The following is a 22,569-nucleotide window of genomic DNA, read 5'->3' as shown; positions in this document are numbered from 1 at the left end:
GCTGCTTCCCAGGGGGCGCTAGTGGTAAAGAACCTGCCTGCCAATGCAGGAGACATAAGAGACGTGGGTTCAACTCCCGGGTCAGGAAGATCCCCTGGAGGAGGGCATGGCAACGCACTCTGGTATTCTTGCCTGGAGAATCCCATGGACAGAGGAGCCTGGAGGGCTACAGTCCACGGGGTCACAGAGAGTCAGACACGACTGAAGTGACATAGCATGGAATAGCACACTCACTGCTAAGCCCGAGCCACACCCTTGCATGGCCTGGCCTTCCTTTCATGTGCTCAGAATGGACTCCCAGGGTCTACCTTGTATAGCTTGGAGGGTAAGATGGTTACACAGAGGCCCAGAGAGTCTGAGAGTAAGGCTCAGGGTCACCACTCACTTACCCTGATCTCTGCCCCCATCAGCCTGTGCTCCCCTCCTGCCAGGGGAGCTCACCATGGACAACTCTCATCCCTGTTCAAACCAGCGTCTACACCCTGGGACTCTCAGAGAGGGTGGTGTCCTGCTTAGGGCCTGGAGCTGCAGAACCTGCCCTAGCCCCTGCCCTTCAAACCGCGCTGCCCCGCCAGCCATGGATGGACAGGCAGACATTGAGCCCCTGAGACCTCTGTCCTCTGGAGGCCCAGCCTTGCTCCCTTCCTGCTTGATGGTTCTGAGTCTTTTTGGTCTGTGAGCCCCTTGGGGAATCTGATGAAAGCCATGGCTCCAGACCTGAAACAGACATGCTCTCCCCCCTCACACCATGTGCGTAAACTCACATCGAGTTTCATGCAGTTTCCGTGCTCACAGGCCTCCTAAGTTCCCCGTCTGTGGGGCCTCTGGTGAGGATCTCTGCTGTCATCGATTCCCAGGGGACATGGTTAATGTGACCCGTGGTGTTGCCCTAGGATGGGAAGCCAGGTATCTGAGTCCCCAGGCCACGCTCTTTCTGTTCCACCCTGTGCCTGCCTGGGGGCTGAGCATTGTGATAACCCTCTCATTCTTCCCACAAACTTTGGTCCTTGACAGCTCCTCTGACTGGAGGGGAGGACAGTATTGGGAGGCACTGGGTCAGGCTGAGGGCCATTTGGGGATGGGTTTCCGGAATTTGCCACCTGCTCCTGGCCTCTCTATCTTCCCTGGTGGCTCAGTGGGTAATGAGTCTGCCTGCAAGGCAGGAGACCCGGGTTCAATCCCCGGGTCAGGAATATCCCCTGGAGAAGGAAATGGCAACCCTCTCCAGGATTCCTGCCTAGAGAATCCCATGGACAGAGGAGCCTAGTGGGCTATATACAGTCCATGGGGTCACAAAGAGTCAGACACGACTGAGTAACTAACACTTTCACTTTTCACTTTTTTCCCCCCCGGCCTTTCCATGAGCCTACTGGCTGTTCTTATGCCCTAACACACACACACACACACATACACACACACTCACTCACATAACGATACGCAACACCTTCTCCATAGTTCACCTCTGCAGACCCACACAAGCCCCTCTCTCTGAGCACCAGGCACCTGCACACACCAGTGCCCTCTACTTGCAGCACAGGCTCGCCCAGCCTCTCGGCACAGAGAGAAGCTCCGCAGCGTCCCTGTTGCTTTGTCTTCTCTTTGTTCCCTCCCTCCTTCCCTAGCACAAGAGCCCTGTGAGAGCCCGGGGCTGGACCTCAGAGCCCCCTCACCGGACGTCCCTGCAAAGGCCCCTCCCATGTTGCCCACACCCCCTGAGCTCCTCTGTGCCTTAGCCTAGGGTTCTCAAGATCATGATGTTCCAGGGCTTTCTGGTCACCGAGGGGAAACTCCCACCCCAGCCCACGAGGGCCAGAGTCCTGCTGAGGAGCCAGTGGCCTTGGCTTTAGCATGACCTGTCTGTACTGCTTGTTGGGCCCCCTTGCCCTGGGCAGAGATGCTGGACCCTACCCCAGGCTGGCCTCAGAGCTGTGTCCTCAGCAGAGGGCTTGGGTGGGGGGGACTTGGGCACAAGGGCCCCTCGACCCCTCCTGCACAGCCATGGACTGTGACTGCATCCCAGAGAAATAAGTCCAGGTTGGAGATGCCCAGCGGCCACCAAGGCCTCATTGCAAACAGCTTTGCTGCCAGTGAGTGCCATCTGGCCAGGGAGGGCTCCCCATTGGCCTTGGTTTGGGGCAGTGGAGGTATGGGCCTCGCATTCTCCAGCTGAGGTCCTCAAACTGGTCCTATGTAGCCCTATTCCCACCCCATACCAGAGGTCCGGGGGTGGGGCTGCATACGCCCCTCCCCTTTCAACCACAGCCAGTCTGCTCAGGTCTGCATTTTATACTGGAGTCTTAGCAGGATTTAAAGGATTACGTGAACTCTGTTGAAAATTCTACAACACATTTGTAGGCAATGGAGACCGTGAAAGCCCCCTTGCGCCCCTCCTAAGAAGTGATCCCTGTACTGTCTGCATATTGTCTTCCAGCCTTTTGGGGCATAAACGAACAATCTGCTATTTATAAAAATGGGCTCATTCTGAAATAGCATTGTACAGCTTGATTTTTTTTCATATTGTTATACATAGATGTGCCTCCTTCTGTCAAATGGCTGCGTGGCTGCGGAGTGTTCCATAGTATGGATGTGCTGTGTTTTGTTTAAACATTCCCTTACTGATAAACATTTAGGCCATTTCTTTTTTACTCTCACCAGCAAGGCTGCTATGAGCATCCTTGAATATTTATATATGGGTGCCTATGCTATCAATTCTGTAGGAGAAGCTCCTAGAAGTGAGATTTCTAGGTTGTAGGGTGTGTGGGTTTAAAACGTTATTCAATCTTCCCAAATTACCCTTCCAAAGGTTGAGCCAAATCCTCCTCCCTTTGCTGGTCCGTGAGTGCTCATTTCCCCACATCCTTGCCAGCACTGGATGTTATCAATCATTTTAATTTTTCCCAGTCTGATGGGCAAAAAAATGATATCATGTCATTTGCATTTGTATTTCCCTGATTGCTAGTGAGATAGAATATCTTTTCATATGTTTATTGGCCAATTTTAGTTCTTCCTCTGTGGGTTTCTAATTCACTGCCAATTTCTCTCTTCTTTTGTCTTTTTTTCTTATTGATTTGTAGGGGCTCTTTGTATATTAGTGATATTTTCTCCCAGTGCCTTTTAACTTGGTTTATAGTGTGTTTGCTGTACAGATGTTTTTACATGTTTATGTAGTTGGATTTATCAAATTTTTCACTTTATGGCTTCTGGATTTAATGTCTGGCATGGAAGGCTTCCCCCACTGCATAAGATTTCATTTCAAATAAGGATTTTATTGCTGAGAAGTCTTTGCAAAGCCCTGGTTTATAGGCTCCTCCTGGCAGCTGCAGCTCTGGCTCTGGGGAAGGGAGGGATAGCCCCTTCTTCCCATACATTTCATCTCTCTGTCTCCCTTCTGCCCTCTGGCATTGGAGTCACAGTTGCTCTGTCTTTCTTTAGATCTCCGTTTCCTTGTGTGTCTGCCCCCACCCCATTTCTGTGTCTCTACTGTTTTTCCATCCCCAGCTGGTTCCCCACTGAGCAAAGGGAATTGGGATGGGAGACGGCACTGTGGCAGCCCTCAGTGGGTTTGGACAGGATGGTGGCTATTAAGGAACATGACCCTCTCATCCTCCACCTGCCAGCCCAGCCCCGTGTCACATGGGCTGGCAGGACAACCCCTGGTCCATTCCTCTCTCTTTCTGGAGAAAGTCTTTTCCTGTTGGGAGGCTGAGGGCAGGCTCTGAGTTAACCCCCATCCCTCCTCCACCAGGAGGCCTTCCCCGATGTCTCCTCCTTCCTCCCCTTCCGCAGCCCTGGACCTGGCCCCTCCCTTCTGTCCTCACTGGTCTTGCCATGTCCTGCCTCCTCAGCACTGAGCGACCTGGGGTCCACCTGGCCACCTCTCAGGGTCTCAGTTTCCACCTGTGTGGAATTGATCGTGGGAGTGTGTACCAGCTGCTGGGAGGCGTGGCCCATGGGGGACACAGCGGAGTTGGTGGGTCTTTCAAGCCGAGCTCTGGAAGGTGTCCCCTCTTGCCCTCTCTGTAAAACCCCACTGCAGTAGACAATCTGTGTGCGCTGACAGAGATGGGGACTTGAAATCTACGAGTGTGATGGTTGGTGTCTAGGGGTCACTTGTTCTCTGCTCCACCCAGGCCCAGTGTTATGCTCAGCTCATGCAAGGTGCCCAGGAAAGCAAGAATGAATGAGGGAAGAGTGAACAATGCCAGAGGAGGCTGAGCCTGGGGCAGGAGGAGGGCAGTCAGGGCACCAGCTTTCTTTGAACTCCTTCTGTGTAACAACGTGCTTTTGTCATGGTTGCTCATTTCTGGGGATTAGATGTGCTCATGGGGAACACCTCCATGACCTCCTGGAGGTAAGGGTCCCAGGTGGGTTCACTACTGTCCTACACTGGAGGCCTCTGTGTGGGAGCTGTAGGGGGCCATGCACTGAGGGAGCAGTTGGGAGACAAGCTGGGGACAGCCGGAGGTCTCTTTGATGCATGGCTCGGAAGCACACAACTCAAATCCCCACGATAACCTTCCCTGGGCTCCTGCAGCCCCTTGGATCTCTGTCCCAACCTCTCCCTCTGACCATGATTGCCTGTCTCCTCGCTGAGCTTCTGGCAGGCAGGGACAGTGTCCTTCACCTCTCTATATCCCAGTCACCAAGCACAAAGTAACTGCTCAGCAAAAGTAGAATGAATGAATGAATGAGAGAAAACCCAGGGATATTGGGTAGAGTGGTTAGGTCTGGGAAAGAGGAGACCTGGGTTCTGGGCTTAAATTTTTCGCTGACTTCCTGGGTTGACCCTGACCCTCACTGAGCCTCAGTCTCCCCATCTGTACAATGGGTGTGGGCCTTTCAAACTTTGTGATTCTATGACTGGGTTGACCAGTATAGCCACATGTCTCTGTCTGTCTCTCTCTCTCTTACACACACACACACACACACACACACACACGCACACACACACACACACACACACACACACACACACACATGCATATATACATACCAGTACCATTCTCTTTGATCACAGTGTTTGCTGAGCACTTACTGGATTCCAGTCCCCCACAGTACTGAAGCTACTTTGGCAGCATCCTGAAGTAGCTCTTTCCATGAAAGTCTCACATTCCTAAGGGCTTGTGTTACTTCTGTTGAGCACATAGGTATATGATTCCCAGGGCTCCCTGGGCTCAACTGAAGGGCCAAGAAGCCAGGAGGGCAGGTCAGAAGCATCCCCCCACTTCTGCCATGGTCCCCATCACCCACCGTGGCTCTGTGGCCTGCAGCTGGGATCTCTTGTCCTTTTTAGGACTTGGCACATAGGCAGCCGCCCTGGACCCCATGTCCAGCAGAGCTCCCAGCTCCCACTGCATCTCCTCCCCTGCCCCAAATCATTGTCACACTCTGCCTGTGGTCCCATTTCCATAGCAACTCCTTGTGATGCCACCGAGGAGAGTGGGAGCTTCGGGAAGGTTTGGGGAGAAGGGAGCGGGAGGCCCATTCATTATCGTGGAACGTGGCAGCCAGGTGCTCAGAGCAGAGCTGTGGGCATGGTTTGCCCAGCCAGCTCAGGTGGAGCTGGGCTCAGGGCTGCCAGCCAGGTGGTCTGGAGGCCTGCCCGGGACGGGGCTGCCCGGGCTGGCCTGGGCCTTGCTGACTTGTGCCAATCTACTGGGAGCCAGCTTGGGCAGCCACTCAGGGTACTCCTGCCTGGATAGGCCTGGCTTGGAGGACCCAGGCCTGAGGAATGGCCCAGATTCTGGCCACCCCTCTGACCTGGGCTAGCATCACTATGTCTGGTCTTGTCCTCCAGGGTCAGCAGCCATTGGGAGGCACCCTTGGGATCTGCTGGCAGCAGGGAGTGTAATTTGGGGCTGGTGAACTGTGGAGCTAGGCAGGCCCTCTCTTACTGGGTTCACACCGCTGTGGTTCTGTTGTCAGGATGGGAAAGCCCGGGTGGACCCTGGAACCTACTCAGTGCCCATTTCTCTGCCTCCTTCTTGGAGGAGAAGTGTGCAGCCTGTGAAACAAGCGTAGAGTGTTCCTCCATGTTTACCTACCATGTAGCTAGAAATTACACTTTTGCATCTTAGACTTAATGGAATGTTGACTTTGGAAGGGACTCAGAGGCCTTTGCCATCTTCTGCTCACGTTATGACAACCACCTCCAAGATGCATTCATCCACACTTCTATCCATCCTGTCTGGAAGGCCTTATGAGTCTCCCTGGGGGTCCAGGCCTGTGTTGTATGGTACCATATGGGGAATTAAGAGGAAAAGGGGAGGCTGACCTGGCCTGTCAGAGAAGAAGGGAACTGTTAAACCTCATGAGGGCTGCTGGCAGCCAGGCCCTGTGAGATGCTGACTGTCTGCGTTTCCCTTTCACCATTGCAGTTATAGCCACCTCTGGGTGCCACCTGCACTTGCATTTTCTTAATCCTTGTCTTTGTGTTGACTCACATTTGAAGGTTGGATTACCCAGTGCTCCCCACGCCACACATCCGTAAAATCACAGCTGTGATATGCTTGTCATTGGAAAAATAAACACCTATGAAAATAAAATTGTTTGCATATCACCTAGAATCCCCTTATGCACCCCTGTGGCATGTGTCCCACACTTTGAGAAACACTGATTGGATTGGAACCTCTTGGCAATAGCTCAGAAAGGGACTTGGGTCTTTTTCTTAGAGGATGAGATGGTTAGAGAGCATCACCAATTCAACGGACACGAACTTGGGCAAACTCTGGGAGATAGTGAGGGACAGGGAGGCCTGGCGTGCTGCAGTTCATGGGGTCACAGAGTCGGATATGTCTTAGCGACTGAACAACAGCTGAGAGGTTGAGGAAACTGAGGCTGGGAGAGAGAGTTGGACCCAGGGACATGCAGGCAGCGAGTGAGAGAGCTGGGAGCCGACCTTTCTCCTCGGACTTGCAGCCCCAGGCCTGTGTCTTGGGGCCTCGCCAAGGGGATACGACACCCTGGTGCCGTCCCTGCTCATGGAGGGTGGGGGGACTGGGACGCGAGCTGCCCTGGGAGAAGGTTTGGTGAAGGAGTAAACCAGTAGAGGCAGGGGAAGGAAGGGGGGGAGAGGGCACCTTGGGAACCAGGAAGCCGAGGCTCAGGCCCGGGGAGAGGCACCCCTGGGGCTCTGCAGCACCCGCTGTCAGGGACCAACCCAGGTCTGCCTCCTGGAGCCAGGCTGGGAAGGAAGGCAGTCCCTGGTATCGGCTGGGCACCTACATGCCCCAGTTTGTCCATCTCTTGTCTCCTTTTATCTTCCCAGCAGCCCTGGCTGGAGAGACAGTATCCCCATTTTATGGATGAGAGAAGTGAGGCTCAGAGACTTGACTTTCCCCAGGTCACAGAGCTGGTGGGCGGGGGAGGCGTATCCAGACACCCGCCTCTCTGCCTGCTGCCAGGAACCCGACCACTCCCAGAGCCCCACTGCCCGAGCTGGTGGCCTGTGAGGGTATGTGAGTGTCAGTGAGTGAGCATGCATGTAGGTGTAAGTGCCAGTGATATGTAAGTGTCTCAGAGACTACGTGCAATATATACAGGTGAAAGCCTGTGTGTGTGTGTATGTATAAGTGCAAATGTGCAAATGAGTGAGAACACATGCGAGTGTGTATGTGAGTGTGTCAAAAAGAGGGAGAGAGAGTCTGTGTGTCGAGATGTATGTTAACTGCCCAGCCTAGTGGGATCAGACCCTCTGTGTGCATGGCCCCCCACTGCCCCCCAGAACCGTCCTGTGCTGCCTGCGCTCTGGCTGATGGTTTGACTTTTTCTCCCACAGCCTCCTGCCCTCACAGGCCCTGAGGCCCCCGTGCCCACAGGCAAAGAGAGAGATCGCCAGTCTCCCTCCCAGTTGCACCCCCTACAAGCCCGCCTGACCTGAGGTAAGAGGCTGCTCTGGGCTGCCAGGAGGTGCGGGTGGGCCATGGAGGGTGGATGTGGTGTTCCCGAGGGAGCGGCTGTGGGCAGGCCATCGCGGGGGGTTCCCATCTCCCACCTCGGCCTGAGCTCAAGTCCAGGAGGGTTGCTGCGGCCGTGGGCGTCCCACTAGTCCAGGCTGTGGCAGGGCACCGGCCGCCCGCTCAGAAGCCTGGGGCGTTCTTCTGAGCGCGTAGTTTCCTGGACGAGCCGGCTGCCGGGTCCCGTGTGCTGTGGGAGGTCTCTTGGGGTGAGCTGATGGGCTCTGTCCTTGGTCCTGTCACATTGTTGATCAAACGTGTGCATGACTCCAGGTCAGGCGGGAGTGGGAACGTGTGGACTGAGACAGTCAGGGTCCAAGGAACTGTCAGGAGGCTGGCACTGGCTCCGACGTGGGGAATTTCACGGGGCTCCGAGCCAGAGTAAACGTGTGAGTCCTGACACCTTCAAGGCTGGAGGCGGCTCAGCCCCAGGTGTGCGCGTGTGACAGGCACTGGCAGCCAGGTGACCTTGGCGCTCTCCGTGCGAGCAGAGCAGATGGCCTCTTGGACTCTATCATGAGGAGCAGGACACCCAGAACGTGGGAGGTGACAGCCCCCCGCCCCACCACTCTGGTCCTGTATGAACACAGGGAATGTGGAGAAGCCACAGCAAGTCCCGAAGAGGGGGTTGATGGGGAGGGGGGGACCTGGGTTGTTGCCTCGCTAGACTTGCCTGTGACCTTGAACAAGTGACTTCCACTCTTTTTCTGGGCTAATGCTTTGTTCTTGACAGGCCTCCGTGACCCATGAGAAGGTCTGCTAAACAGAAGGCGCGCTGGGGGAGGGCTGGGGGCAGCAGGCTGGGCTGGAACGTTAACCCAGTTTTTCAGAGGAAGGAGACCTAGCGGCCCCTTCTCCTGAAGGATTGGGTGACAGTTGTGATGTAGCCAAGGCTCAGCTGACGCTGTCCTCCCCTTCAGGAAGCTGCAGGGTTTGGCAGGGAGCAGACAGCAGGATCTCCTTCCCGGGCCCTCCTCGTTTTGGAGTCCAGTTACCTCCATCAAGATATTCCTGCTAATCAGTCAGCCCTGGGTGGAATGAGCAGCTAATTAGCCCTCCAGTTTAACCTGTAATTGCTGCTGGGAGATGGGGAGAGAGCAGGTGGTCAGGATTCTCTGCAAAGCAGCCTGGGGTGATGGGAAGGCTGAGTGCAGTGGCGGCAGGGAGGTGGTGGCTGGCCCCTGCCCCTACCCTCGTTGGGGGGCACCACAGACCCCTCCATTGCCCCCCACTCCCCCCCGCCAAAGCTGCCCAGGCAACTGCATGAGCACTGGGAGATCAGTGGGCAGGGAGTCGGGGAACTAACGCAGAGTGGAGGCCGCCTTCTTGGCTGGGGGGCTGGAGGGGCCTGGAGGACGGGTGCCCGAGCTGAGCCTCGAAGGCTGTAGGATTCATTTAAAATGTTCTATTTTTCTGATAAATAAAGAAGCCTGCGTGTTCTCCATAGAAAATGTGAGCACTTGGGTGTTCTGCCCGTCAGTCTTTTATAAAATATGTATTTATATCATAATTGGGATCAAACTGTACTTACTGTTTTCTAACCTGCCTTTTGCACTTAATACTATGCCAAGATCATTTTCCCACCATTAAATACTGTTCTGGAATGTGATTTTTAATGGCAGCGTAATGTTCCAGCCCGTGTGTGCCGTTGCATGTTTAACCAATTCTCTGTGGTAGAGTTTGATTGTTTTCCTTGGTGTGTCATCGTAAATAATACTGCGTGAACAAGATGATGTATGTGGAGCTGTGATGGGTGGAAAAGGTTTGGGGGAGGAGGGAGGACCCAGGCTAAGCAGCGGTATAGAGGTGGAGACTTTCGAGTATTTGTGGAGTGAGGTGCCCAGGAAGGGGGGCCAGACTGGTCACCGGGAGCCTTTGAGGCCTGCTGAGGAGTTGAGACTTGACTCAGCCAAGCCCTGGAGGGAGCCCAGGTCTTTCTTTCCTGTCTCCTGCCTCCTCCCGCCTGTTCCTCCAGCGCTCCTGTGGCCTGAGGGGAGGGGGCGGGTTGATGGGGTAGGGGAAGGGCAGGTGAAGCTGGGGGTCCCAGATGCCATAGCCCTTGACTTCTCGCCTTCTGGTGGGGTCGATGGCATTTAAATCAAGCCTCTCTCTCTGTGGCCAGCCCTGCCCAGGTCTCCTTGCAGGAGGGACACACCCACCACCTTTGGACACTTACTGACTCCTGAATCACTGCTACTGGTCACACAGGCCTCCCTTCTGCCCCTGCCTACGTGGAGAGTGGGAGGTGACCCATGTCCTTGGAGAGCCGGGGAAGGAGGCGGGGGGGGGGGGGGGGGGGGGCGGGTGTAGGTGTCTCTTCCAGAAAGCCTCCCTGACCTCTGGGCCCATCTGGTGGCCCCTCCCAGCCTGCCCCTCCCTGTGCACGTGTGTTCACCCCAGCAATGCTCACACGCTGGGCGGATGACCCATGGGCGTGGCTCCTGGGATGATCTTTGCTTGCAGCTCCCAAGCTCCTCTCTAGTTTCTGCGCACAGGCATAGCTGAAGGGCGGATTCTTAACCACTCCTTTTGTTCATTTTCATCGTTCACATTGCAGACGTTTCCTAAGTGCGGCTGTTTGGTAGGGTCTGTGTTGTCCCGGGGACCCAGAGATGAGCTAGTCATGGCCCTGATCCTCAAGGAGCACACAGGCCATGGAGGGGGCTGGCGGGTGAAGGTGGCCCTTTGGATTATGCCCACTCTGGGGTCAGATTGCCTGGAATCCAGTCCCAGCTCTGCCTCTCACTAATGATGTAAATTCAGGCCATTTCCTTACGCTTTCCAGGCCTCAGTCTCTTCCTCAGTAAACAGGGAATGTAACAGCATTGACTTTGTGTGGATTAAGTTGGTTGGTGCACGTAAGGGCTTAGAGCAACGTCTGGCACATAGTAAATGCTCAGTTAAGTGTAGTCGTCCGCTATAGGACAGTGTGACCGAGGATAGAAGAGAGGGTGGTGGGGAGATGTGCATCAAGAGTCAGGCTCTGGTCGACCCCCCATCTGGGTGTCCTGTCATCCCTTGAACCCCTCAGCCATCTGCCACCCTTTCTGTGGGTGGTGATGGGGGGATGGAGCAGGCACGCCCAAAGGGAAAGGCTCGAGGCCTTCACACAGGCCTTCATACTTCTTAGGTGGGGGTCTGTGGTGTCTGTATTGGCAGGGGCCAGCTGCCACTTCTGCCTCTGCCGCCTTGGATGCTGGCACTGCTGGGGATGGGGTGCCCCGGGGTGTTTGGCTTTGTCTGTCTTTGTTTCTAGTCCGTAGTTTTCATAGGTTTCGGGGGAGAGGAGGTGGTGGGGAAGCAAAATTAAAATTCTTCTTTGAGAAGTTAACAACTTCCCAATTAAAGGATTCTTATTTGTGAGATGCCTCAGAGGCCTTTTCAATCAAGAGGCTCTTCTGAATAATAAAAGTGCTTGAGCTGGGCTTGGAGAGACACAGAATGGAGCCTGAGCTGCAGACAAGAGAGTGGGGGACACCGAAGATGGGCGCCCACAGCCTTGAGAATGATGGTTGTGTGTGATGGGGTGGGCTGCATCTCCTTTCTGCTCAACAGTGGAGGGGGGGTTTGGCATGGGGAAGGTAAAGAGCAGAGAACTGTCTTTACTTCCACCCCTTTAGCCTTTAAGCCCCTCTGACTCTTGCCTGAACCCCACACCCTGGTGCCTTCTATGGGAACCCTCTGTCATCGTCTCTCAGGCCAGGATGGAACTGGGAGGAGGCTGGGATGTGGTGATGACAGTTTGTAACCGTGAACATGGCCTGAGCTTGTGCTCAGGAGCAGACAGTCTGCATAGGGGGCAGTACCTCTTGGCTTCTGAGACCCTAGGCTCCCTGGTGATGTGCTGGGTGTGGTTTTGTAACTGTTGGGTGGGCGTGTCCACCTGCCTTCCAGCCTGGACCCTGGACTGAATGCTGCCCAGCTGATTTCCTGGGAGACCGGGTCTGTCCTGCTTGGAGCTGAGTATCTGCTGGGTGGCCCAGGAGAGCTGCCTCCTCAGATCCTGCCGGGATAAGCCAACCTAGCCTCCCTGAGTGTCTGGAATGTGGAAGCTTCTATTACCTGAGCCCCACTTGCAGATGAGGGAGTAGTGAAGTGACCCCTAGATGCAGAAAGGGGTTCTTGCTGAGAGAGGCTTCTCTTCCCATGGCCCCTGGGGCCTTCCAGGTGACTGAGCTAAGAGGAGCTGGAGGAGACACAGGGCGAGCCTCTCCCCTCAATGGGCAGTCCAGGCCTTTTCTCCAGGCCCCACAGGGTCTGCCTCTGGGAGTTGTCAAGGTCATTTGAGGAGACCCTTCCGTGGTGGGCCCGCAGTCCAGGCGGTGAGGAGGGTGGCTGGAGGGTTTCCAGCATGCACCTGCTTTCCTACCCTCCCCCCACGTGTCCTACTTTCCGGGAGCCATCGCGGCGAGGCTGTCTGTGTCAACACCCGGAACCGTGAGAGCCAGGCCCCTCCAGAAGGCCAGCCGACCGTGCGGGTGCTCCCCGGAGCGCCGGGTTTCGGCCGATAATTGGGAGCAGGTGATGTGCAGGCTGGGGACAGGGAGGGCCGCCCCACAGCCTGGGGAGGGAAGGCACCAGGGTGGGCAGGGTCATCTACAGACCCTGTCACAGGAGTCGTGATCAGGCGCTCTGACCAGGTTGGGAACTGAGAGACTTCGGATTCGAGCGCCAGTGTTGCGGCTGTGTGTGTGGCCTTGAGAAGTGACGCTGCCTCTTGGGGCTATCTGTGCTTCCCGGTGGCACAGGTTCCAGTGGAATGGAGGGTCACACGGGGTAGCATGTGTGAACTGCAGGGCTGGTGGGTCATGTCAGTGGAATGTGGATTTGTGGACCGTGTCGGTTTTTTTTTTTTTTTTGGCCAAGCCATGCAGCTTGTGGGATCTTATTTCCCTGATCAGGCAGAAATTGAACCCTAAGTGAAAGCACAGTATCCCAACCACTGGGCTGCCAGGGAATTCCCTGGACTGTGTCTTAACAGCACCATTTGGTGGGGCTGTTTCACATCCCAGCCCTGCTGCTTGGGTAAGTGCTTCAGTTCTCTTAACCTCAGTTTCTCCATCAGCACAATGGGCATAATGATGGCTCTTCACAGAGGTGTCTACTTCATCAGTGGGGGACTTCTACCCCCTTATCTCTGAATCATTTAATGATCCCATCTTTTCTGAGTACCCAGTGGTACTGGGCTTGGTGGCCCCCAAATGATTAGGTCACACGGTTCCTGCTTTTGGGTAGCAACGTGAAGTTAGTGGGACTGAGGAGAAATGCTGGGAGTCTAGGAAAGAGAAGGAGATAAGGGCTGGAGAAGTCAGGGAGGGCTTCCTGGAAGAGGCTGGACCTTAGTGTTAAGGAGGATTTGGGGAAGGAGGCGGGGCAAGGAGGAATGTAGAGAGGGCATGGCTGCTGGGAATAGTGTGAGCAAAAACCAGGAAGGGGGTGGTAGTGGGGTTGGGGTTGGGGTTGGGAGGGTGGGGGGTTGCACTCAGAGCCCAGAGAAGCCCCAGCCCTGGACCCCTGGTGGGGGCGGGGGACTAGGAAGTGGGAGTGGGACAGTTGTCTCCTGATTTAGGGCTGCAGCCTGGATCCCAGCAGAGAGGCTGGCATGGTGCCTATGGGCGAGTAGGGGCACGGGTTCACTGTGCACAGACAGGACTCCCTAGTCTCTGGTGGAAAGTATGGCAGCCTTGTGCAAGGCCTGGGAGGAGGCTGGTGGCAGCTACCCAGACTGGCAAGGCCTGTGGAGAGGCTCTGGCTGGAGGTGGTGTCACCCTGAGGGCAGCCTGGATTAAGGAACCAGGGGGTCTGATTTCTTGAGGGCCAAGAGACTGAAAGCCGGAGACGTGGAAGGGATCTGTGGTGGGCTGGGAGGGCCAGGAGAGTCACTCTTTTTTTTTTTTCAGTTTGGCCGCACCATGCAGCATGTGGGATCTTAGTTTGCCAACCAGAGATCGAACTTGTGCCCCTTGTGTTGGAAGCTTGGAGTCTTAACTGCTGGACCGCCGGGAAGGTCCAACCAGGAGAGTCACTTACCGAGTACCCACTATATGGCAGGCCCTCAGTTAGACCCACTCTGAACTTGGGCTTGCACAGGAGCCTAGGGCGGCCCTGAGCTCATCCTAGTCCCTGGTCATTTAATATCTGACCTGTCCCAGGTCATTTAATATCTGAACTCCCAACTTTTAGCCTTTTATGTGGCCCCACTCCCCACCCAGGACTGTGGGATTGAAAGGTGAACATCTCCCAGGCTTTCCTGAGTGTGCTCAGTAGAGGGTCCCTCAAATATGCAGTCTTCCTGGAATTTGCCTCTCTTGGGGAGGCTCAGAGAGGTCAAGGGTATGTCTCAATGCCACACAGCACTGAGGCCTGCAGTCCTTGACTCCCTGGAGAGGAGGTGCTGTGTTCCCCTCCTCTAGAGGATCTGTTGGCCCCTGATGGGCCCTTTCAGGTTGGAGGTCAGAGGTAATCTTTCCAGCCACAAGCTGCCTCATATGTCTTCACCACTGAAGGAGGCTTTAAAATCTCAACCCCAAATTAAAACCTATGAGTGCTTCAAAACAATGAAAAATTTCCCTGATAAAAGAGGAGGCACACTCAGGCATGTCCTCAATGAATGGAGTGACTTCTGGGATTAATCCAGGATGTATGGGAGGGCACCCAGCTGGGAAAAGCGCGCGATGGATATTGTAACAAATTGTTTGCTGGCGAGAGGAATAATTCTTAATGTGCATGAGCTGCCGGCTGAAGGCACCTTGGCTCTGGCTGCCACGTCCCTCACTGGCTGGGCCTAAGCAGGATCTCAGCAGTGCGGCCTCACCTCTAGGTCTCTAGACCTTCACTGATGACCTTCCAACCCCTGAAGCCAGTCTGAGTGGGAGTGGGTGCTCCCCGAATCTGTCCTTAGATACCCCACCCCAGGGCCTTTGGAGTCCTGCTGCCTCCCCCTGCTCTGTGCTCTTAGTTGGGGAGCGCGCGTGCATGTGTGTGTGTGTGTGTGTGTGTGTGTGTTGGGGGGTGGACAAGGGTGTGCTTGCTGAGTGGTATTCCTCCTCCCCTGCTGTGGGGGGCACCTCCCCTTCTCGGACTTCCTGAGTCTCAGACCTGCCTGTTCCTCCACTTTAGACCACCCTGGGGAGTCTCTGCATAGACTTGCTGTTAGGCTGCCTCAGTTTACCTGTCCAGGGCTTGGGCCACTGCCTCTTCCCCAGCTCCCTAGCCTCAGGCATGGTGGGAGGGGAAGTGGGAGCTGAGTTGTTCTCCTTGGCCAGTGCTCCCCGCCTCCTAAAGTATCTTTATGCTGAACCTGCGGGAACAGGGTTGGGGGGTGCCTAAGTCACTTCACCTGGGGAACAAGGGAACATGACCACTGACGCACAAATGGCAGACAGGCCTCCTGTGCGCCACTCCCCACTCCCAGCCCGGGGCTGACCAGCACATGGGCACAAGCCTGGATTCTGAGTCACACAAGTCTGCATTTAGTCCTAGCTTCCCACTTTCCAGTGTGGGACCCAGACAACTCCCACAACCTTTCCTGCTTCCTCACTTACAAGAGATGGGGTCTTTGTATTGTCTTCATTATCTCATATTTTTGAAAACAAGATCTCATTCACCCACAGAACAGTCCTGGGAGATGGGTCCTATTATTATCCCCATTATGCAGATGAGAAAACTGAGGCTCAGAGAGGTCAAGTGAGATGCACAGAGTGGCAGGGCCAGGACTCAAGCCTTAGTCTCAGATCTGTAACTGCATCATGGAATTGTTTAGAGAAAAGGTCCTAGATCATAGGTGCCGCTCCACAAACCTCATCCCCGCCTGTTCCCTTTTCATAGTGGAAGAGGTGCTGAGACCCTTCAGGGCCTGGGGCAGATGACATTGGGATCAGGGAGCCCTGGCCTGCTTCTCAATAACCCCTCTGGCTTAGAGCTTACCTGTCTCTTCATTCATTCATTTATCCATTCATTCATGTGTTTATAAAATACTTCCTAAGCGCTGGGTGTTATTTCTAGGTTCTGCAGATAGAGGGAAGTTACACATACTCCACCTGCCCTCATAGTTTCCATTCTTGTGGGAGTGGCAGTGAAGCAAACCTCAAATCACTTGTTGTTAGGCAGAGGGAATCCTCTCTCTTTTTAAAAAAATAAATTTTATGTATTTATGTGTTGGCTGTGCTGGGTCTTTGTTGCTGGGCACAGGCTTTCTCTAGTTGCAGCGAGCGGGGTTACTCTCCATTGCAGCACACGGCCTTCTTATTGCAGTGGTTTCACTTGTTGCAGAGCATGGGCTCTAGGGTGTGTCGGATCAGTAGTTGTAGCACACAGGTTTAGTTGCCCTGCGGCATGTGGAATCTTCCAGGATCAGGGATCAAACCCATGTCCTCTGCATTGGCAGGTAGATTCTTAACCACTGGACCACCAGCTAAGTCCCAAACCTCAAATCATTTGAATAGCGCCAGACTGTGATGAAATTGGACCATGAAACAGGGAGCGGCTAGGGTGGGCTGAGTGACTTTAGAGGGGAAGGGATCCAGGCAGGACTTTCTGAAGAGGTGATCTGAAGTCTGAGAAGAAACAGCATTCTAGGGTGGCTGAACGACTAGACCAAGGCCTGGAGATGGGAAGGAGCTGGATGTGTTTGAAGACCAGGAGGAAGATAGCATGCTGGTGGATGGGGAAGGAGGGAGAGGGGAGGTCCTAGCAGAGGCGGGTTTTATTCGGAGAACTATGGGGGTTGTGGGGTGGGGGAAGCTCTGAGAGCGCTGAAGCAGGAGAGTGACAGGATCTGATGTGTGCTTTTCAGATTCCGTTCTGGCCCCCATGGGGAGAGAATAGATTAGAGCCAGTGGCGGGGAAAGCAGGGAGCCTCATGGGGAGACTGGTGCTGGATCTGGAGGAGAGCAATGGGGTCACAGCGGGGAGGAGAGTGGCCTCTGGATGATGAGAGATGGGTGGAGGGGGGAGATGCTGGAGATGGGCCCTGCGGTGGGAAGACTGAGAGTCTGGGTTGGGGGAGGTCAGTTTGGCCTGAGTGGCCTTGTTTTCTGAGATGGGATTCCGGGCCAAGACGGTCCTCATTTGGACTTCCTGGGTGTGAGGTGTCAAGGAGCCATTCATTGGAGCATCACTTCCTCGGGCTCTGTTGGGACCTCCTGCATGTCTCTAGATTCGATGCTCTCGAAATGACTTCACGTGTCTTATTACACTTGTTCCAAGGTCAAAGGCTTTGACCTAATACATTGGATCATCCCATTGCCAAGTCCATTTTTCAGATGAGGAAACTGAGGGGCTCTTACCTCACCTCCGTCTCTGAACTGCACACCGCCTCCCTCTAGACCCCTGGCATCCACGTTGAGAAGAGGGTGTAAGAATCCCAGTGATACTTCAAAGAAAGGTGGCAGGAATACTCGGGGAGCCCGGCGCCATCTCCTGCTGACGCCTGGGTGTGTGTGTGTGTGTACATGAGCATGCGCGTGCGTCAGGCCCATTAACAAACAGAGAAATAAATTAACGAGTATTCAACCCACCAAATGTTCCTTCTGTTCTGTATAATAGAGCACGGGAACATAATTTTCCCCTGGAGCAAATTGCTACAGCTGAACCTGCTCCTCGTTTTCCTCCAAAAACTGCTTAAAATTCTGGAACGCTTGTTGATTTCAGGTCCTTTCCCTTTCTGCCTCCTGTCCTCAACCCCCAGGCTGCTTCCTTCCACCTTCCTTGTGCCAGGCCTCAGAGGAGCCAGATTGTCACTCAGCCAAAGTTCCTGCCCTGCAGATGAGAGGATCCTGGGGGGCAGCAGCTCAGTCAGGGGGTGGGTTGTGTGTGGGCTGGGGAGGCTTTTGGGGTGCTGAGTGTGAACAAAACATCCAGGGCTGGCAGAAGGGACCAGCTTCACATTGAGCCCTGCCACAGGTGTGCTGTGTGACCTTGGGCAAGTCACTGCCCTTTCTGGGTTTCAGTTTCTCTTGGTTATAATGGGGCTGAATGGGCCTACTATTCCACGGACCACATCTTGAGGTGTACAGAATGCCATGTAAGTGGGAGGCACATCCTTCTGAGGATTCCCTGTGCAGAGAATGGGTAAGAAAGGAAGTGTTAGTCGCTGAGTTGTGTCTGACTCTTTGCAACCCTATGGGCTGTAACCCACCAGGCTTATCTGTCATGGGATTCTCCAGACAAGAATGCTGGAATGGGTTGTCATTCCCTTCTCCAGGGGATCTTCCTGATCCAGGGATCGAACCAATGTCTCCTGTGTCCCCTGCATCAGCAGGTAGATTCTTTACCATCTGAACCACCAGGGAAAGGCGTGAGTGCCCCTCCTTCTTACCCCACTTCCAGGCCCTTCTGTGGAGCCTCTGGATTCAGGGACTTTGTCCTGCTTCTGAAATCCTCTAGGGCACTTCTAATTTTCTTAAAGCAAATTAATTTTAATCTACTTTAATTAAACATGTCTTATAAAAATGTATATTCATTTGTAGACCTCTCTCCTCTCTCTCTCTCTCTCTCTGCATATCCTGTCATTCAGAGCCCCACCCAGGTCTCCACTTGTAGGCAGCCTCCATAGGGTGGGAGCCTGAGTTGGGGGGGGCCTTGGCATGTTGACTCCTGGTTGTCCCAGACCAGGCTGAGTTACCTTTCACGGGAGCAGAATAGGGATGCGGGGATCTGGTGCTTAGGAACCTTAATATTCTGACCTCCTAACCCCATCTTGAGGGGTCTGGTTATACTTTATGGAAGCTGCAAAGTTCCATCAATCCCACAACTATCTCTTTGCTCCTCAGCAGAGGAATGAAACCCCAAAGAAGCTGCTGAGACTTTGCAGGCCTGATGAAGCAGGGCCTTGGCTGGGGTCTGCTGTGTGACCCCAGGTCCAGCCATCCAGGATCCGACTTGTCTTCAAGCCCTAGGATGGCCCCAAACCTTGTCTCCTCCAGGAAGCTCTCCTTGACTTTGCTATTTGTCTTAGTATGCTTGACAACTCTAACAAAAGACTGGGTGGCTATGATATAGACTGGGTGGCTTAAACGACAGAAATGTGTTTTCTTTTAGTTCTGAGGCTGAAAGTCTGAGATCAGGATGCCAGCATGGTCAGGTTCTGGTGAGACCTCTCTTCCTGGCTTGCAGTGGCCACCTTCTCACTGCGTGCTCATAAGGCAGAGGGAGTGAGGAGGGGGCGTGGAGAGGCGGAGAGATGGGGAGGGAGGGGTTTCTTGTGTCTCTTCCTTTAAGGTGGTGGTGGTTTCGTCGCTAAGTCTATCCTACTCTTGTGATCCCATGGATAGAGGAGCCTGGCAGGCTACAGTCCATGGGATTCTCCAGGCATTGGATTAAGGCTTTACTCCATGACTTTCTCTAACCTTAATTATTTCCTTACTCCGAATACACTCATGCTGGGGGCTAGGGTTTCAGCACATGAACTTTGGGGGACACAATTCAGTCTGTGATGCCACCCTGCTCTCCTGTCCCCTGGCTCACAGTCCAGCATCTGTTGTAAACTGTTGGCTTTAATTTTCCCCAAGGTCTTCCCCCAGCACAGTTCTGGGCATACTGGGGGCCCCAGTATGTCACTATGTCTTGAGGCCACAAGTTGAGGAAATTTCCTACTCCTTCCCCTGGCACCCGGTTGGTGGGCCCTGTACCCCAACCTCTCCCCGCATCTAGGCGGCTTGCCAGACATCTGCGGCAGAGGAGCCTCCAGACCCCCATACCTGCCACATCCTTCCCTTCAGTCCTTGCCACTGCTTAAAGGGAGAAGTTCAACTCCCTTGCCTGGCTCTCCATGGCTGTTTGACCTGGACCTTGCTTCACACTTTAGGCTTATTTCCTGCCTTCTCCCTTGTTCCATCAACAGATCTTTTGTTCTTTGTTTTTGTACCTGCTGTTCCTCTTGCCAGGAATAACGCTGTCTCCTCATCTGGCCAATGAACTCATAGTTCATAGAACTGAACTGAACTTCCACGGTACTCTGTGCTTCTCTGTCACTGTATTTGACACCCTGGATGGTCCTTGTCAAGGGATGTGTCTTGTTCACCACTTGGTCCTGGTACCTCCCCAGTGCCTCCATAATTGTCTGTGGAGTGAATTGATATGAATATTTATTGAGCACCTGCTTGTCTCCAATACTTTGGACACCTGATGCGAAGAACTGACTCATTGGAAAAGACCCTGATGCTGGGAAAGATTGAAGGCAGGAAGAGAAGTGGATGACAGAGAATGAGATGGTTGGATGGCATCACTGACTCGACGGGCATGAGTTTGAGCAAGCTCTGGGAGTTGGTGATAGACAGGAAAGCCTGGTGTGCTGCAGTCCATGGGGTTGAAAGAGTCGGACACGACTGAGCGACTGAACTGAACTAAACTTGTCCAGGCACTTTTTAGGACCTAGAAGGCTGTCTCCACAGAACTTACATTCTAGCAGAGGAGACAGACATTAAACAAGCTGCAAAGCAAAACGTTAGATTGTGATAAAGTCAAGGGGGAAAAACAAATCAGAGAGGAGGAAAAAAGGAAATGTTAGTGGTGAGGGTGCCCTATTGAGAAGGTGATTTTTGGTGAAGACCTGAAGAAGGTGAGGGAGCTGGGTGGATACTTGGGAAGAGCATTTAAGGCTGAGGGAACAAGGACCCCCAGCCCTTGCCTGGCCTGTAAGAGGGATCTTTAGTTGCAGCATGTGGGATCTAGTTCCCTGACTGTGAATTAGCATTGGGAGCATAGAGTCCCAGCCACTGGACCAGCAGGGAAGTCCCAACGGGGTCAACTCTTAATTCCTCCCTTTCTCTGCCCCTTCTCAGGGAGGAAGCCTGAGTGGCAGAAGAGGCAGGAGAGGGAGAGAGGGATATGGGAATTGATGTCTGAGAGCAAATGGGGTCAGAACTTGCAGACTGTTGTAAGGCTTTTGCTCTGAGTGAGACGGGAGCCCCTGCAGCATTTTGACAGTGTGACTTGGGTTTTCGGGGTCCCTCCCACTGCTGTGTTGGGGACACTGTGGAGGCAGGTGCCCAGGGAGGAGGCTGCTTCAGTAATCCAGGAGAGATGGGCGGTGTCTTGAGCCTAGTGGCAGCTGTGCAAATGGTGAGAAGTGGTCAGATCCTGGATCGATTTTGAACGGAAATCCAGTGAGACTTGCAGATGGTGGATCAGCTATTCTGGGGCAGAGAAAGGGAGGAATTAAGAGTTGACCCCATTGGGACTTCCCTGGTGGTCCAGTGGCTGGGACTCTATGCTCCCAATGCCGATTCACAGTCAGGGAACTAGATCCCACATGCTGCAACTAAAGATCCCGAATACTACATTCAAGATAAAAGATTCCGAGGGCTGCAACTAAGACCTAGTGTGGCCAAATAAATAAATATTAAAAAAAGAAAAAAAAAATAGTTGACCCCATGGTTTTTGGCCTCAACAGCTGGGCAGATGGGAGTATAACTACTTTTGAAACGGGGACGTGGGCAGGATCAGGCTTGGGGTAAAACAAAGCACTCAGCTGTGGTCATGTGAAATTTGATGTACATGCTAATTGTCTAGGAGGGGTGTTGAGTTGGTAACTGGTGACTGTTTTAGGCTAAATGATGGCTCCCAAAGATGTCCATGACCTAATCCCTAAAACCTGTGGAAGTTATTTTATATGGAAAAAAATCTTTGCATATGTGATTAAATTAAGGATTTTCAGATGGAGAGATCATTCTGCACTGTGTGGGTGGGGCCCAAATGCAATCACTAATATCCTTATAATGGGGAGGCAGAAGGAAGTTTGACTACAGAGAGGGGAAGGCTGTGTGACTACACAGGCAGAGAGTGGAGTGATGTGGCCACAAGCCAAGAAATGCCAGTGGCCCCAGAAGCTGGAAGAGGCCAGGTAAGGATTCTCCCCTATAGCCTTCGGAGAGGACCAGCCCTGCTGACACCTTCACTTTGACCCAGTGAAACTAGTTTTAGAATTCTGACCTCCAGCACTGTGTGAGAATAAATTTCTAAGTCACCAAGTTTGTGGTCATTGATGACAGCAGCCCTTGGAAATGAATACAGTTGTAACAGGCCTAGAGAGTCTGTGAAGCACCCTCAGTGTTCCAGGGTCCTGTGTGTCCCCGCCCCTGTGGGGCGTGAGGTCAGAAACCCCACAGTGATGGGATCAAATCTCCACTGTGATGATCACAATGACAATAATAATGATAATATTTCCATGTACCACTTTCCCGGCCCTTGATAGTTGAGTAAATCTTGAACATTTGCTCCTCATGATCCCTCTGGGACTAAGACTGGACTGGGGGTTGGGAAGGGCTGGGGTGAATCCCTGCAATGTGTCAGGCCCAGCACCTGGGCTTCACTCCTCTAGTGTTATGTCAGAGAAAGGTGGCAAGGCCCGTCTCCGTGGGGAGGGTGCAGGGAAGGGACTGAGTCTTTCCAAGGTTGTGGAGAGCCACCCCTCACCTGGTTAGCCTAGATCACTCCTCTAAGCAGAGGCCTTAAGAGTTGGGCTCTGGGGCCAGCCTGCCTGGCTTTGCATGCATCTACCTGTAAGCCATGTGGCCTTGGCTATGCCTCAGTGTCCTGTCTGAAAAATGGGTATATTAGTGGTGCTGGCCTTACAGGGTCATTGTGAGGCTTGAAAGTGAAAGTGTTAGTCACT

General features: G+C 53.7%; 1 protein-coding gene across 2 annotated transcripts in view; it reads left to right on the top strand.

Annotated features, from left to right (window-relative positions):
• The window catches only part of LINGO1 (leucine rich repeat and Ig domain containing 1), a 212,161-nt gene that overhangs the window by 16,470 nt on the left and 173,122 nt on the right, over positions 1–22,569 (top strand). The window contains exon 2 of one of the 2 annotated variants that reach the window (XR_006344449.1): positions 7,778–7,880. The gene's annotated coding sequence lies outside the window, so the exon portion shown is untranslated. Of the gene's footprint in view, positions 1–7,777; positions 7,881–22,569 lie in introns of those variants that run through there. The other variant, XM_043922158.1, reaches the window with a different exon arrangement.

The sequence above is a fragment of the Cervus elaphus genome, chromosome 13 (genome assembly GCF_910594005.1).
Source record: "Cervus elaphus chromosome 13, mCerEla1.1, whole genome shotgun sequence".
NCBI lineage: Eukaryota > Metazoa > Chordata > Mammalia > Artiodactyla > Cervidae > Cervus > Cervus elaphus.
Note: the sequence above shows the minus strand (reverse complement) of the source record. Positions and strands in the feature narration are given on the sequence as shown.